This window comes from Anser anser, assembly GCF_964211835.1.
Source record: "Anser anser genome assembly, chromosome: 21".
In the NCBI taxonomy this organism is placed as follows: Eukaryota; Metazoa; Chordata; class Aves; order Anseriformes; family Anatidae; genus Anser; species Anser anser.
Window position 1 is genome coordinate 9,736,988 of NC_139742.1, and position 16,264 is coordinate 9,753,251.

Consider the following 16,264-nt stretch of genomic DNA (forward strand, 5'->3'; position numbering starts at 1 on the left):
TGGGAAAAAGCTTTAGCTCGTAACTTCTCACAGCATCGCCCTACCAAGCCCCCGCTGCCAGTATCGCAGGTAACAACCAAGGGCTGAGGAGTTCCCACACACTCGCACGAGCCCCTCGGAGCAGTTTCTGTCCCCTCCAAGCAAAACATTTATCCAGAACGTGCAGCCACGGCTGGGCAACGTCAGCAGCAAATGTCAGTGGGTGTCAGGAGGAGAGAAACTCATGAGACAAAACGAGCTGAATTTCTCCCAGGAGGGGCTCCCCTGCAATCGCAGGAAGGATGAACGTGGGCTGATGCTTGAACACATTATTTTATGCTCCCTTGTTGCCTCTGTGCCGGTTTTGCCACTAATTGTGGCCGGAGTCAGCCCACCCAGGGGCTCACCAGCCTGCAGCAATGCATCCAGGCACGGCGGGGCTGGCGCAGAGCCCCCGGCAGCCCACGCTGACAGCTCGGATGAAGTCACCTCTGGTACTAAAGCTGCTGTTCTCCAAACACACCTTGGCAGGCTTCCACTTTTCTTCTCCAAAGCTGTCCGGGCGAAACGCGTGCAGCTGGAGGGATGCCCCCGCCAGCGTGCAGAGGGATAACACCGCAGCTGGGCGAGAGCCAGAGGGACAAGCACAATCGGTCCTGAGCGGGCCGGGCACCGTCTCTGCTGGGGTCAGACGTCCGCAGAGCCCGGCACTAGGCGAAGGTGCATCTGGAAGCGCCGCGGCTGCGGTGAGTCACTGTGCTCGAGGAAATGGTGTCACCACCGGCCCTGCTCCACGGCAGCCCCCATCTCCAGCAGTTTTTGCCTTCTACTACCAGAAGTTTTGGGCCAACCCCCCCCCAGCTGAAGCCAGAGTGAGACTCGGGTCCTGCTCACAGGCCTCTTGGCGTCAAGAGCTGGGCGAGCCCATCCCCACGTCAAGCCTGGGGTGTCACTGGGGTTGCTGCGAGAGTGGAGCATGGGGCAGGCGAGGATGACAGTGCAGTACCTGGGCAGGGAGCTGCCAGCCCGTGTTCCTATTTCTGTTCCCCTGGAGCTCCCAGACAGCAGCACCCTGGCACACTGAGGTAATTCATTAACCCGCGAGAACAATGAGACCTAAACTTTCCCCCAGTCGCTGCGGTGCAGCTGGCAGCTGGGCCGGTGTGCTGGGGACGGGCTGAGGGAACGGTGCCAGCAGTGTGGGAAATGTGCAGACAGCCCAGGAATGCACCCCAGCAGGGCTCGGGGAAGGACAGGGGGAAGCCACCGAGTCCAGGAGAGCCCAGGGGGCTGCCGCAGGGCATGGCGAGGGAAAGCAAAGCACCGTTCGCCCCGCTAGCACCCGCTGGCTTTCCCCAGCGGGGCCAGTGTCAGCCTGGTAAAACAAGGCACCACCAGCTCGCGGCCTAAAAACCAGCGGAGGTTGTGCGAAGAGCATCGCCCTGGTTGAAATGTATGCGTGAGGCTGGATAGCAGCAGGGTAGGATGGGGTTAGCAGAGTCATGGCACCGGGCTTGGGATTCCAGACCAGACATGGCCTCTGGGAAGGAAAATGCTGCTGTGGTGAGAGCAGGGGGGCTGCGTGCGATGGGGATGCTGAGGCAGGGCTGATCACTGCAGGGTCATCGGCCCTTGTGCAAGGCCAGGGGCAGCAGCAGGGCTGGAGCTGCAAGGAGAGGAGCCCTGAGCTCCACATCGCCCACAGGGCTACACAATCCCCGGGGGGCTGCAGGGGGCCTGGTCCCTCTCCTCTCCTTGCTTTGGCCATCAGAAGGCAGCAGAAATGAATCCCAACCAGGGCTGCGCACAGACGTCGGGATTTCTCCCTCACTCTGAGCACACAAACGTCACCCAAGGGCCCCAGCGGAGGGGAGCAGGAATTCTCCGTGTCAAGCAGAGATGCTGGGACCACCAAGCAGCGAAGGGCCCCCTTCCCCCGGCTTGGTGAGCGCGCAGGAGGCTGTGCCAGCCCCGCAGGCAGCGGGCAGCCGGTGGCTGCTTTACGCAGAAACCTCCACCCCGCGCAGCAGCCCCCGAGCTGCCGCCTGCCTGGCGCCAGCCCAGAGGGTCGGTGCTGCGAGCACGAGCAAGCAGCTGAGCAAAGGCGGCGCGGCTGGGCTCGCAGCGGGAGCGATAACATCTCGATCTGCCGGCTGGTAGCAGAGAAATCAAGCCCTCGGAGCGGGACATCGTCACGTGCCCGCTTCCTCCCGCATCACAAGCGAACGCTTCGGTCTGGGGAGCGCACCTCGTTTTCCATAAACAGAGCAGGTTTTGCATCCTGGATTTGCAGCAGATCGCTGCTGCAGCAGTGCTTTGGGCTCAAGTTATCCGAGCTTATGTCCGAGCTTTACTGACGCCAGCCCCGGGCTACCCAACTTGGTTACATATAAGCGAAAAAATTAGTAGGATTGGTATTCAGGTGTCCCACAATGAGCTAAATTCCTTGTCTGTTACTTCTTCTAATTCCCCTTTTTCTTCTTGGCTTCATTTTGATTTTGATTTATTTTTCTGCTCTCACAGAAGCAGCTCTGAGCGTGATTGTGCCATACCCTGGGTTAATTCAGCAGAAAGCTGCTTTGTGAAGGAAACATTTGCCATCTTGCTCCCAGCTTTGATTTGCCAGTCCCCACTTGCTTGCCAGGGCTTATTCGGAGATGTTAATGGGAAAGTTTCTTTGCACGGAGCCAAAGAGCTATTGTGCCCAAGTGATTTTATTGAAGAAGTAGAAAGCGCACTCACTTTGTGTTCGAGGAGATGACATTTGTTTGATTGGTGTGTTTGAAAGCTCGGTGGGGAATACGGCCGAGAAAACACATTCTTGTGAGGAGCTGTTTCAAAAGAAAAGAAACAAGAATCCAGGAGAGATAAGAAAATTAATGTCTGCAGAATCTGGGAAAGCCTTGTGCAGAGGGACAGAGACAAAGTACGAGAATGCACTTTATTTGTGACAAGCTTTCCATCCTGGGCAGCCAAACAGGACATCCTGCTTCAGTTCTCCTTCCTCTCTTTAATTAGAGCTGCGTTCGGGACACTGCCATTAATGTTGTCTCAGCATTTCCATGACAAAGCCCTGTTTTTGCGGGACTTTAGGAACTTGGCCCTAGAAGGTCTGTTATTAGCGCAGAACTTCTTGGCCCAGGGGTGGCGGTGACATCCCCATCGCACGGAGCCTGGGTGTGGGGACCCCGTCCGGGCAGGGGGAACAGCAGAGGAGATCGAGCCCCCAGGCTCTGTGCACTTCATCCCCTGCCGAGCAAGTGTCTCAGTTTTGGATCCAAAATGTTTCACCCTCTGGAGTCCCTAAATGTCACAGAAAACACAACGCCCCCATTTCCGAGTCTCCAAGTCATTGTGGAACCCGTTGTTTTCAGCTAATTTGGCTTGGGCAGCCTGGAAAGGAAACCTGGTTCCCTAGCAATGCTGCTTTCACTACCTGACGGCAAAGCTTGGCTACGGTCCCTCTGGCCAAACCTGCCACAGAAGTGGAGACCCCCAGAAATCCCCCTCCCAGTGGGCAGAGCAGCTCCCCAGCCCCGGCCACGGGGCTGTGCGGTGCTCCCTGACCTCTGCGGCTGGAGTAGTTTCACCCGGAGCTGGTCCGGGAGCCCCAGTGTCAGAAAAAAAAATTGTTTTCCCGCTGGTTTCTTAATTGCTGCTCTTCCCCTCCGTCCAGGTTAGCGGCTCCGCTCTCACGGGGCCGAGGCCGTGGCTTTTTCTCCACTCCACGTGCTGGAGAAGCGGCTGCAGCGTTGCAAACAAATTGTTTGCAGCTGCAAGGCAAATGAGGCCAAACGGGTTGTAAAAGTCACCGGGGGGGCTGAAACCCTGCACGGGCCCTGTGGGAACTGGGGGCTAGTGGCAGCGCTGGCAAGGAAAAATGAGCTCCTAAAAACAACCTTGAAAGGTATCAAAAAACAATTTAAACCCCAGGACAGCCTGGGTGAGTGCTGAAAGCTGCCCTAGTGGTAAACCTGATTCCCATCACACATAACCGCCTTCCTTCGGGTCTCTGCTGCAGGACCTGGGGTTTGTGCGCTGGCTCTGAGCGCATGGGCAGGAGAAATCCTCGTTCCCATCCCTTTGTGGCACCAACAGCCCCGTGTGCCCGCTGGGACGCCGTCCTCGCAGGGCAGAGAAGTGCCAGGTCGTTCCTTGCTAACACCTTGGGAGCCGGGCTTGGCCTGAGAAGCGCTAAATATTACTAGGAAAAAATAAAACTTTTTTTTTTTTTTTTAGGTGGAAAAAAACAGGCCCTCCAACTGAAAATATTATTGCAATTCTTCCACCCCCGAAGAGAGAGAAAACAGATCCCTTTGTTGCTGTTAAAGTCCCAGGTGCATCGCTGGCAGCCGGAGCGGAGCAGGCGCTGGGAGAAGCTGCAAAGCAACATTTCAGCACAGGATACTCCAAAGCAGACAGGGTTAAGCTAAACATCCTTTTACTGCTACCCTTTCACTTCCCATTTCAGGGGGGAATGATACAAAGATCCTGCACCCTGCGCTGACGCTGCGCCGGGGGGACCCCATCCCTGCGCAGCCGATCCCGTGTCTCTCCGAGCCCTGGCCCTGGAGCACTTTGCAGCCACAGGTCCTTGGGGCCAGCTGGGCTGCGGGACGGGGTTTCGTGTCCCAAACACTCTGTCCCTTCAGCACTTTGTGCCCCGTTCCTGGCTAACACGCTGGGGCACCCCGCACACTGCCCTGCGTCTCCATCACCACCCAGGCTTAGGAATGAGAAGCCCACCCTGGCGTCTGGATGCTTCGGCCTCGGAGATTTAGGGACTCAAATCCTGCATGCTCAAAGGGCGGGAGGAGCAGGTTGTCCCCCCGAGGTGCCCACTGCCACGGGGCACGGCCGGGAGAAGCGCCCGGGCTGTGTCCCCTGCCCGGTCCCGGCGAGCCGCAGCGCGGGGCGAGGCAGGGCAGGAAGGGAGCCGGCGGAGATGAGTGTTTCCTGCCTCTCGGGAGCGAAACAGAAAAGGGCTGTCACTCAGCGGCCCCCGCAAGTGCAGCGGCAAGATAACTCCAGACACAGCCGCCATCACTTCCCCCCTTTGTCCCTGGCTTTTTTCAGGCCTTCCTGAGCAGAAACGTCCCATCTCCGAAGGAATGTCGTTGCCGCCGGCTGCCCACAAAACCCCCTCAGCGGCCGCGCTGCCCGCGCCTGGCTGCTGGCTCAGCCGGGGTGTGGGTGCCACGGGCACCCCGGGGTGCAGGGTGGCTGCAGCCCTGTGCTGGGTGCTGGTGTGAGAGCCCGAGGGCGACGTGCAGGGCGGCTCAGCACAATGGAAATGGGCGGCCACATCCCCCCAGTTTCCTGGCCAGAGTCACTCCTGAGTGCAGAAAAGGCACCAAGGAGAAAGCACCTCTGGGGAAATCGGGGCAGTCCCAGAGCCCCAGCAAGTGGCCCCGGCACCGAGCACTGCCCTGCACGTGCCTTAGGCTCCTAGGACAGCACCAGACCCTGCCACCCTCTTTAAGGGCTGGAGGGGGCTTGCAGAGCATCTTGCAGAGCCCCCACTGAGCCAGCCCCGGGGACACACATCCCCCACATAAAACCCAGAGGCACCCCAGTGATGTGAAAGAAGGGAACATTTCCACCCTTTAAGTTAGGCTTTATTTCCCCCCTGGCTCCTTCTCAAAAGCAGGTCCTGTGCTCGGCCCCCTCTGGGCACAGCTCACCCCGTGACCACCTCTTGTTTTTAGTAGGGACCCGAGTCCGTGCCCCGTCCTCTCTGGTGCGGGATGACAACGACCCCGCGGTCACTCAGCCCTGCTCGGGGCTGTCACAGGCTGCAGAGCTGCTGCTGGGTTTGCTGCGAGCCAAGGACAGGGCTGGGGGGGATGACCCGGCCGGGGCCGCTGCCTGGGGGGGGGACAAGGTGTGAGCCCCGGGCCCAAAGCCAGGAGCAGGAGGAGCAGCCGTGCAGAAGGAGCCTCTCCTCCCGCAGCAGCACGGGGCAAGGAGAGGCTGGTAGGGAACAGGGGGGCGATGGGGCACCCTCGGGCCCCCGGAGAGCACGGCGGCAGCGTCCCCAAAGACAAGGCTGGAATGCAGCAAGGCTGCTCTATTATCTCGCTCCCTGGCTTTTCAAGGACACGATAATCTAACGGTCACAGAAACACATTTTTTTCGCCAGGGGATTCTTCATTAGCGCTCGTTTCCTCTCCCAGCCCGTTTCCTGGAAGCGGGTTGTGCTGGCAGAGGTGGGCAGGAGCCGCAGGATGCCCGGCCGCACACGTGGCCCCTCCGTGCCCCCAGCCCCAGCTCGCGGCAGCGCCGGGGGGAACGAGCTGCGTTGCCGCCTGCCTCCAGCTCTCCGCGCCCAGAAACCCCGGGTGATGGATCGGTGCTGGAAAAAGCCCCTTTTAAAATGTTTATCATAAAGTGGAGGCCCAAGCACCTCGCAGAGAGGTCCTGGCGTGCACAGGGCAGAGCCCACCGGCATGCGCCGGCGCGATGCAGCCCCTTTACCAACGCCGTCCTCGCGGGCGTTTACAGTGCAGCCATAAATATTTGCTCCTGGCTGCCGTTTTCCCAAGCAAGGTTTTAGCCCGAGAGCAATTGCTCACGGAGCTCGATTCTCCCTGGCTGTTTACCTTTAGTGCTCCCTGGAGTTAAAAGCAGCTTTGTTGCTAAAGCAAACGGAGTGGCAATAGCTGTTATCACCAATTAGTGCAACAAGCCAATCGTCCGTCTTGTGGCAACAAATGCCCCAAAATTACGCGGTAACTGGTGCCACAGATCAGACACCGAGTCAAGAGAGCACAGGTCCTGCCCTCCCCGTTATGGACTGGGGCCATACACTCGCACAAAGGCTTCAGGGAGCATTTAGTGCCATGTGCATCCCTTGTGCACAGTCTGGGTTTTGAGGGTTTGGGCTTTTTGTTCAAGTTTCTGTGTTTTTTCACACATTTGGAAGCAGCAAACACCGTACAGTTTGGCTTTGACCGGCTTTGGGACGTCAGCACAAATGCGTGCAAGCCCAAAGCAGATGCAGGCTGCACAAGACACCGTAAATTAACTTTTTCTCTGAAACGGACCCGTCCTTCCCTGGGCAGCTCCCATCACACGGTTCTGCCCCTCTGGGCTCGGTGGGGGCGTCCCTGACCCCCCACAGGCAGCAACCCTCTGCCCACAGCGGTGGCAGCCAGGCAGCCCCAGGACCGGGCAGCGAGGGGAAAAGGATACGGTGGTGCCGGGAGCCGCGGCCGTTTGAAGGCTGCGAGGGAAACAGGCCAGGGGGTTATCCAATCTCCCCGAGCAGACATTTCCGCCTGGCACGCCCCAGCGGCACAGGCGCTCCGCTTCATTAATAAATCACTAATCCCGCCCGCTGCGGCCGCTGCGGGGAGGAAACCGGAGTCGGTGCGAGTGGGGCTGGAGTGGGGCGCGTGTGCGTGTGCCTGCGCTGGGGCGCACGGGGAGGTGCCCTTGTGGGCAGGCACGGCCCATCCGTGGCTTGCCCAGGTCCAGCCGCATGCTGGAGGGGTGCTGAGCCGGCACCTCGGTACGGCTGCCCGTGGTCCGGATGAGCCAGGACTGCGAGCACACATGGCACAACCTGGAGACGGGCGGAGACCTTCCCTCTACCAACAGTCGCGAGCTCCATTCCCCCTTCCCAGCTGCCTCCCGTGTTTGCAGCAAGCCAGAGCTTTCCCAGGGCTCTGAGCCTCTCCGGGACACCATGTCAGCCCTAAGCGATGCGAGCAGCGCTGTTTCCCTGGGAGCACAGACAGGGTTTGTGCAAGGGCGTTTGGCAGCCGGGTGATTGTCAGCGTGGATCAGGGGGTGAAGGCAGGGCCCTTGGGGCAGTGGCTGTGGGTCCACCCCAGTGAGGCTGCGGCTGCCCCCCCTCAAGCCAGATCCTTCCCCGCACAGGCTCCACTCCCCAGCTGCACCTTGCTGGGAGCCCAGCAGCCACGGGAGATGCTGACGCATCCCCAGGTGGAAATTCGGAGGTGTGAACCAGAAATCCAGCCGGGGCACCTCCCTCTGCTGCAGCCCGGCAGCAGCGGGGATTTCACGTGCCCGCCCGTGCAGGGAGGCATCCCCGAGCAAACCCTGCGCCTGCCGCCGCGCGTCCCTGCAGAGCAAACACCGGTGTAACGGCACGGCGGGGCCGCCCGCAGATGTTTGAGCCCAGATAACCCGAGGCATCCCCCCCCCGGACCGAGCCAGGCGCTGCTCCCCGTCGTGGCACCGCAGCCACCAGCCACGGGAATGACCCCTGGCCATTTCTGCAGGGGGCTGCTCTGTGCTGCACGAGGGGCTGAGCTAGCAAAGGTGAATTGCAGCCCCTCCCCATCCCCACGGCAAGCTGGGGCACCCGGGGCCGAGTGCTGCTGTGCACGGCAAGGGGCAAAGGGCATCCTGCACCCGCCCCGTGGTACCGGCACCAGCAGGACACGTCTGGCCTGGAGCTGCTGGAGCAGCACGTGCAATGTGCACTGCTCCCTGTTCAGGTCCATCTCCCGGGGGGCACCCACGGTTCCCCAAGCCCAGCGGAACAGGATGGGTGCCGGGAGTGACGGCAGAGAGGCGCCAAGCCCTTCACAGAGCCTCCCTAGCTAGTGAAGGATGGGCTGCGGGGTGCCCGGCGGCTCGAGTCCCAGCCTCCAGCGGCGTGATGCGACGCACCTCGGCCCCGGCCCACCTCGGGATGTGAAGTGCTAAACGAAACAAACCCCCGCCACCAGTGCCGCTTCCTGTTTTCCTGTTACAGCGGCTCACGCTTCCCCGCAGTCCTTGACCCCGGGGACCGGCGCTAAGAAAGGATGCGACCCAGCGGCCCCCGGCCAGGCGCGCAGGGCTGGGCTGGGCAGCTGCCCCTGCCCCGAGCCTGCCCCGGTTTCTTTGTCCCTCTGTGCGGACACAAAGCCGCACGGTGCCTCCAGAGCAGGCCTGGCTGCCGGCTTCCTCTGGGGACAGGATCTGGTGGCCGAGGGGGGGAGAGGCAGAGCTGCAGAACAAAGCAAGCTGCAGCGGAGCAAAGCAAAGCTGAGCCTTTGATACGGATCTTTTTTTTTTTTTTTTTTCCCCTCCCTGAGCGAAACAACAGTGTGGGCTTCTCACTTGCACTTCCCCGCGGCTGCAGCTCGATGCCCTGCCCGGCGGGACGTCTGCGACCGGCGACCGAAGCAGCCCTGCCCAGCCTCCTGCCCCGGGACGTGCAGACCTTCGCGAGCACGCGGTGCTCAAGGAAACGTCCCAGCGGGGCAGGTCGCGGCTTTTCACCCCCACCAGGGAGGACCCACCCCCCCCGCCTCTGCTAGGAAATGATGCCGGTTTGATTTTTCACGATTTCAAAGTGCGAAGTAAACGTCGATCAACCCCTGACGATGCTTTTTTTTCACTCTCGTGGGTTGACGTGAAATTTCAGCACGGCTTTCGTTTCATTTTCTGTCCATTAAGGGAGTGTCAAAAGCCAGAAATCCCTTCCAGGCAGCTCCAACCCAGTTCTCCCCAGCCGGCCTGGGAGCAGAAAGCTCGCCCCACACATCACTGCAATGAAGACGAGCCAGAGAGCAAGAGACGCGAGCAGTGCCCTGCGGAGGGGCAATACGAGGGCAGCTGGGATCAGCGTTCAGCCAGGACTAAGCAACCCAGCATTTTTGCAAGGGGAGCTGTGACCAGCGTCACCCCGGGGGCTGAAGGCCAGCTTTGCAAGCTCAGATCTCCTTTTCACCCAGCAGAGCTCGGCCAGAGCACCCGGCAGCACCGTCCTACGGGGCCAGCACAGAAAGCTCTGCAGAAGGGCTCAGCCCCAATGGAGCAGACGCGGGGACATCGCTGCGGGATGCTTTATGACCACCCGCAGCCCAGCTCGCCCCTGCGCCCGCTTTGCAGTGAGATAAAAGCCTCCAGCCCCGCGCCAGGCGCTCGGCTCTGGTTACAACACACTTAATCCTTGAGCCGGGTTGACGTCGCAGCTCGGGGCTGATTGCATGACCCAGTTATGAGACAGCAAGGCCCCAGTGAGCTTGGAAATATTAAATACGTTGTAATTGGACCCCTGGTGCCTCCACTTTCTGCAGAAGAGGAGGCCCAGCTAAGTGAATTTCCCCGTGCCGGGGCCAGCCCTGGTGTGCGGCTGTTTCACAAAGCAGCCCGACAGAAGACGTGTGGGCTCTTCCCCCTCTGCCCATGGTGGCTGCGCTGCCGGGAGCCCTGGTGTCACATCCACTGCAAAGTGAAGGAAACCAAGTCCCACTGCTCCTGGTTTATCCCAGAAGGAAACAGGAGCGGGGCTCGATAAGGAGCGATGTCCCCGGGGAAGGGAGGAGAGAGCTTTCCATTTCCTGCTCCTACTTTTCTTTTTACTTTGCTCAACCTTTAATATCAAATCTCCTACAAAACACTGCCTGCGTGCAGCCCCCCAAGCAGACGGATGCCACACAGCAGCTCAGGGAGCCTGCATCGATAACTTTACTGCCTTTAAAAGCTTAGAGCGAGCTGCCAGCACACACTGCCCGCCGCTGGATGGCACAGGCAGCCCGTGCCCGGTCACAGGGCACCCAGGGAGGGCAGCGAGGTGGTGACACTGCCTGGCTCTGAAGCTGGCTGCGATGTGCAGGAGATGCAGCCACCTCCAGGGGCGACTCTGGCTCCCGGCACCGATGCCCTCAGGCCGGGAGCATCCCGTGGCTCGCGTACACGTGCCCAGGCTCTCCAGTTGTGGCCTTGGGACGTGCCCCCAGGTGTTGTTTTGATATCAGGAGTAGCACTTCCCTCGCCCTGAAGCTCTCCTGCTCTTTGGCAATGTGGGTCACTGCTCCCCTCGCAGCTGCAGTCCTCTCCGGACGGGCTCTGAAGGCCGTCGTAACAAAACCGGCACGCTGGGGCAAGCAGGCTCAGCACACAGGCACAGGAAACAGATGCAAGGGGAGCCCACGGCAGCCTTGTTTTCCTACCAGCACTCCAAAACGTATCAGGACAAACCCAGCAGGACGGCGAAACATCTCCTCAGCCTTCTGGGGGCTTTAAGAAAAGCCAGGCCGTTCTCCTGAAGTTTCCAGCAGGCTGAGCTGGCAGGGGCAGGGCTGGGGGCTCGGGGACAGTGGGCGAGGGGTGCGCGGGGCTCAGGGGCAGCCCTGGCTCTGCAGGGTGAATCTGGCACCGCTTGGCTTTGCCCATCCAAGCCCCACGTTCCTGTCTGTAGGGCACGAAGGAGCTGTTTGAGCTCGGGAGCTGTGGGCTGGAGACCAGGCCTGCCTGCTGGCCTCAGGTCAGGACAGATTTGCTTGCCAGGAGCAGGATGATGCCTGGGTTTTCTGCACAAACTCTACTTCAGGTTCTTCTCACTGCCTCCTCCACGGATGGGACGTTTCCTCTGCCTGCCCAGGGCCAAGGCAGCGCTGCAGCACCCTGTCCTGCCCCGTGGTCCCCGTGCATTCCTCCTCCAGCCCCAGCAGAGCCACAAACCTGCCCCGTCCTGCTGGCAGGAGCCACACGTGCCTCCCTGCATCCCGGAGCTTCTGCCTCCAGCACACGGAAAAGAGACGGGATTGCAAAGCAGCTCGTGTGGAAATGACCCTCCAGGTAACTACAGAAGCTGCGGCCTAAAACAGCCGCTGGTGTGAACCTGCACTCTGCACAGTGCTCCAGGAGGGGTCCCCAACGTGCTCTCTAGCAGGACACCATCACGCTGGCGTGCAAGGGGAATCGGAGAAGCTCCAGGCACGTTTCTGGCACGGCTGTTGTGGACCAGAGCTCGGGTTTGGTAGCCACCTGCGTAGGAACATTTCTGATGCTCCTGAAAATCCCAGAGCACCCTCCCCAGGCAGGATGGGGCCCGAGGCAGCACCCGCACGCCAACGGGGAGCTTCTGGTGCTCTGCGGCCATTTGGCTTCGGTGGTGTCAGGGAAGGATGTGTCCCGGGCTGGGGTCGGCAGGGACGGGCTGCCCCGCCGTGCTAGGCTGAGGCACTTCAGGGAGGGATGCTCTCCTTGTTTGCCTTCCTTTGAAGTGAAAACCCTTGAAAGGGGAGGAATGCCGGAGCCTTCTCCGACTGCACTTAATTAATTCAGCTTGTCACATTAACGACATCAAAACAGGGCAACTGCAGCTCAGCCTGGGCCTCATCTCACACCCACGGAGCCAAGAGCGCTCCACAGGGCTTTCCCGGGGCTGGGCTGATCGGCTGCAATGCAGAAACGTGGGCAGGGTGCACAGGGCACGAGGCACGAGCTCTGCCTCTGTTAGATATGTCCAGCACCATGCACACTGGGGCCAGACCTTGCTGGTGATGCTGGGAGCCCGCTGGCAGCAGGGAGTACACAAAGATTTCTTCGTTTTCTTTGCTGTCCTGCTTCCTCCAGCCAGGGGTTTTGGTCCCCCCCTTGGTGTTTACGTATCTGTGAATTTGTGCCCTTCCCCAGGTGGCTGTTGGGCAGCAGAGTGTGTCCCCATCACCCCAAGGTGACACCGTTGTCTCTCCGCACCCCACAGTAGGCAGCAGACAGGTCGGAGGGGTGGCTCCTGCTGAGGTCCCACATCTGGCTGGCACGGCCACGCTGGCGCCCTGAGCCCCCCAGCCTTTCGTCGCCTTCCTCCCAGCAGCTGACCCCAGCTGATAACCTCGGGAAGCTCCCTCTGCCCCCGAGGAGCTGGGATGGGGAAAGAAGTTGACTTTTAACCCCCTTCTGCGTTTCTTCCCCCTCCTAAACGTGCTGAATTCTCCCCCGCTGCCTGCTCTGTGCAACAAACCCATCCATCTCCTGCTGCTGGAGGGGCCCCTGGAGCTGGAAGCCCCCAGGTCTTCCCACGAGCCCATCTTACGAGGAGGAAAGAGCTTCTCTTACGACCACAACCTTGCCTGCACCCGCAGCCATCAGTTTCCCCAGTTGCTTGTTGCTCCCCAGCCTGCAGCTCGGACCTGCCCTGTGCCTCAGTCGCTCACGGTGCACTTGGCTTTACATCCCCCAGGAGGCCCTTCCATCCCCAGTTTAATTAGGAAGAGAAAGGGTTTTAATTCTGCCCAGGGGCTTCTGGAGCAGAGCGGCGTGTCCCTTCTCACCCTGGCCTGTTGTCACAACCATGGGTCCCTGGTGAGGCTCGGTCACAACAGGGGACGTGGGGGCAGAGCGGTGACAAGAGGGCTGCAGGCAGTGCTCTCAGTGCTTAAACCACCGACCTCAGCCAAGGCACCGGGAGACACAGAACCTGACCCCTTTCCTCCCAGCCTGTCCGAAAGGAGCCATCGAGCAGCCCCGTGCACCCAGCCGGGCCCCCAGAGATAAACACGGGGCTTTGATGTGAAGGGAAAGTGAGCGGTTCCATGCAAGCCCTTATCTGCCTTTTCTTCTGCCCCTGGTGTGAAGGAGTGATGTGGGAGAAGGCGCTCTCCAAAAGCTCCCTGGGCTGTGGGATGAGGGGCAGGGGTCTCAGGACACCCTACGTGGATGCTGCCCGCCTGCCAAACCAGGCCACCACGTCCCCAGGGCCATGCAGGAGGTCGGGCACAACGCGGGGACACACAGGCTGATCAGAGGAGACTCTGAGCGACTCGGTGGGGTGCTGGTCCCCCTGCCTCCTCCTGCCCTCCTCCGGTGGCTGTGGGAGGTTTTCCTTGGATCGTTCTCATCGGCCTAAGGCTGCTTGCTCACCTGGAGGCAGACCTTTAATGAAGCCCCCAGCGTGGCAGGGATAATTATCTTTGTGCTGCAGAAACTGCCCTCGTTACTTGTTATTAACGCTGGCGGGGTGTTCCCAGCCCGAAGAATTACCATAAGTAATCCCAGCCCTGATCCCGCCAGGCGCTCGGCGGGAGTTGTGCAAAATGTTATGCTGTGTCTGGGACTAAATATAGACCGTGATGTGATGGGGAGGAGGAACAAGACCAAGAGCTGGGAAGGGGAGAGACACACGTGCAGCTCCCGGGGAGGGGAAGCTGCCTGTACGTGCTGCCTGTAGCTGCCTGCACCCACACGCTCCCAGCACGCTTAGGAAGGAGAAGCACACCCCACCGCGGCTGCTCGTGCACTCGTTAGGGCTGTTTGCATCAAGGATCTCCCTTATGGAAAGCGCCCACCACAGCAAACCTGCAGTTCCTGGGCTGCGAGAGGCAGCAGGAGAGTGCTGGGCTTTCAGACGCTTTTTTTTTTGACGTTGTTCTAAGCCTCAGCAACACTTTTGTCCTAATCACATTTCAGGAAAGCTTAGAGGAAATACACAAAGCGAGGAGGAGCAGCATCACCAGGTGACAGAAAGGTGGAGTGGGAGAGCCACGCTAGTGGGAGCTGCGAGGTTTCAAAGCAGGGGGCTCCTCGGCCTCACAAATAAATCCAACATTTGAAAACGGCTGAAATTGTCTTTGTATGCAGCTCAAATTGAGGCTTTCACATAGCAAGGGGGAGGATGGATGCAATGCAAATGTTGAAATACTTTGCGCCAGGCTTTGCCAACAAAAAGTTTCATTTTGGGTCTGCCAAATGTTTTGTCTCATCATTTTCAGATATGAAGCATGCTTTTTGGAAGTGGCAAGTTCTCTGACAAATTGATCCCAGCCTAAAGAGAAAGAAAAAGAAAAAAAAAGAAAAAAAAAAAGGTTTTAACGGATGTGAAATAACCCCCAATAAATAAAGGAAGGTTTTTAATTTATGTGGAGCGCAACATTAGCAGAATGAACCTGAGAAGGAAACGTGGCAGAGAAGCTGTCTTTGTGCCTGACCCTGCCTGATTTTGTCTGTGTGGTTTTGGTTCAGCTACAGCGTACAAACACCTTTTTCCCCTCCGTTTCTCCCCGAGCCTTGCATGCAGCTCTGCTGCTGACAGTGGCCCAGGACAGCGGTGCCCAATATAGCTGCAGTCAGGGGTGATCAATTCACTGTGGGCACTGCTGTTGGAGAGCTGTCTGCAAACTCCAGCTCCTGGCCTCGAAGCCCAGCTGAAGCTGAGGTTATTGCTCTTCCAGGCTCTGCCATGTGTTACTGTTTACTTGCTCTGTGTGCCAGCGGAGCCCCCGCATCCACATCCATTATGTTTGCATATAAGCTGCAAATTTGAGTTTAATGTGGCTGGTTGGAGCCCTGGGGGCCTCCTGGCTGCGTTTGAAACAGTCGCTGGGTCTGAAAGGTCTCTAATGCACGAGGCTGTCCAGGAGAGGTCAGGGGTCTGTGTGGGATGGGGGGGCGAAGACCAGTAGGAGCAGAGAAAGGAAAAGGAGAGATGAAGCGTGGGGATAGTAAAGGAGAAAATGGATAGCCAGCCTTCTCAGGACAGCACAGCGCACTGTAGAGCCCGTCTCGTGGCAGGGACGTGGGACCCTCCCGAGTGCTTGGTGGCACAGCAACCTTCCTGTCTCGTCTCCCAGCACACTTTGACAGCCGCTTTCGCAGAGCCCAGCAGCCCCCATCCCCGTCCCCCCGCACTCCCCCCGTACCCGCGGGGCAGCCGTGCCCTCGCTTCATCCGGCGCGCACGTCTGAAACACCCAGCAGGAGGCTGGGAACGTTTGGCTGCTCTCCCAAGGAGATTTTCCTTCATAAAACACGAGGCAGGCGGGGGCTTTTCACATGCGGCGGGCACGGCTCAATCCCTTTTCTCGGCAGCCAGCGGGAGGAAGATGGAAGGGGGACAAGAGACGGGCAGGCCCGCAGCCGGCGCGATGGCCAACGCCTTTGTTCGGCGGAGGCAGAATTAGGATGTTTGGGGGAGTTAAAGCTACACTGATGGCATGGGACAACCACGCAGTCACCATTGATCTCTGAAAACACGAGCAAGAGGGGGGCTGGAGAGATCTCGTCGCAGCCCAGCGGAGCAATGGCCCTGCGGTGGCTTCTGCTGCTGGGACCTTGGAGAGGGCTGGACTGTCCTCACACGTTCTGTAGAGCCACCGTGTGAGCTTTATTAAAAAATAATAAAAATAATAATAAAGAAGAAGGCGAAGAAGTAGAAGAGGAGTTTTGCATTTTTGCATTTTGTGATCCTTCGCACCACAAGGCACTCGGCATGGCGAGCACCCAGCTCCCGCTCGCCCATACCCAGCTCTGGGCTTGCCCCCGAAGCCCCCGAGGGGCTGGAAGATGGTGGGGACAGTGACAGGGAAGGGGACACGGCCAGCACCACCCCGGGGACCCGCCAGCAGCAGCGACCCGGTGTCGCGTCGCTAGATGGCGGCGCCGCCTCAGAAATGGCCGCCAGGGCGTGGAGGGGCCCATCCTGGCGGACCTTGGCCATCACGGGGCAACTGGGGGACTCCTGTCCCACAGGGCTCCTAGGGGGGCCCAGCACAGCCCCCGTGTCTCCCCTGGGTGCCCCCTGTCCCCACAGGCACCAGTGC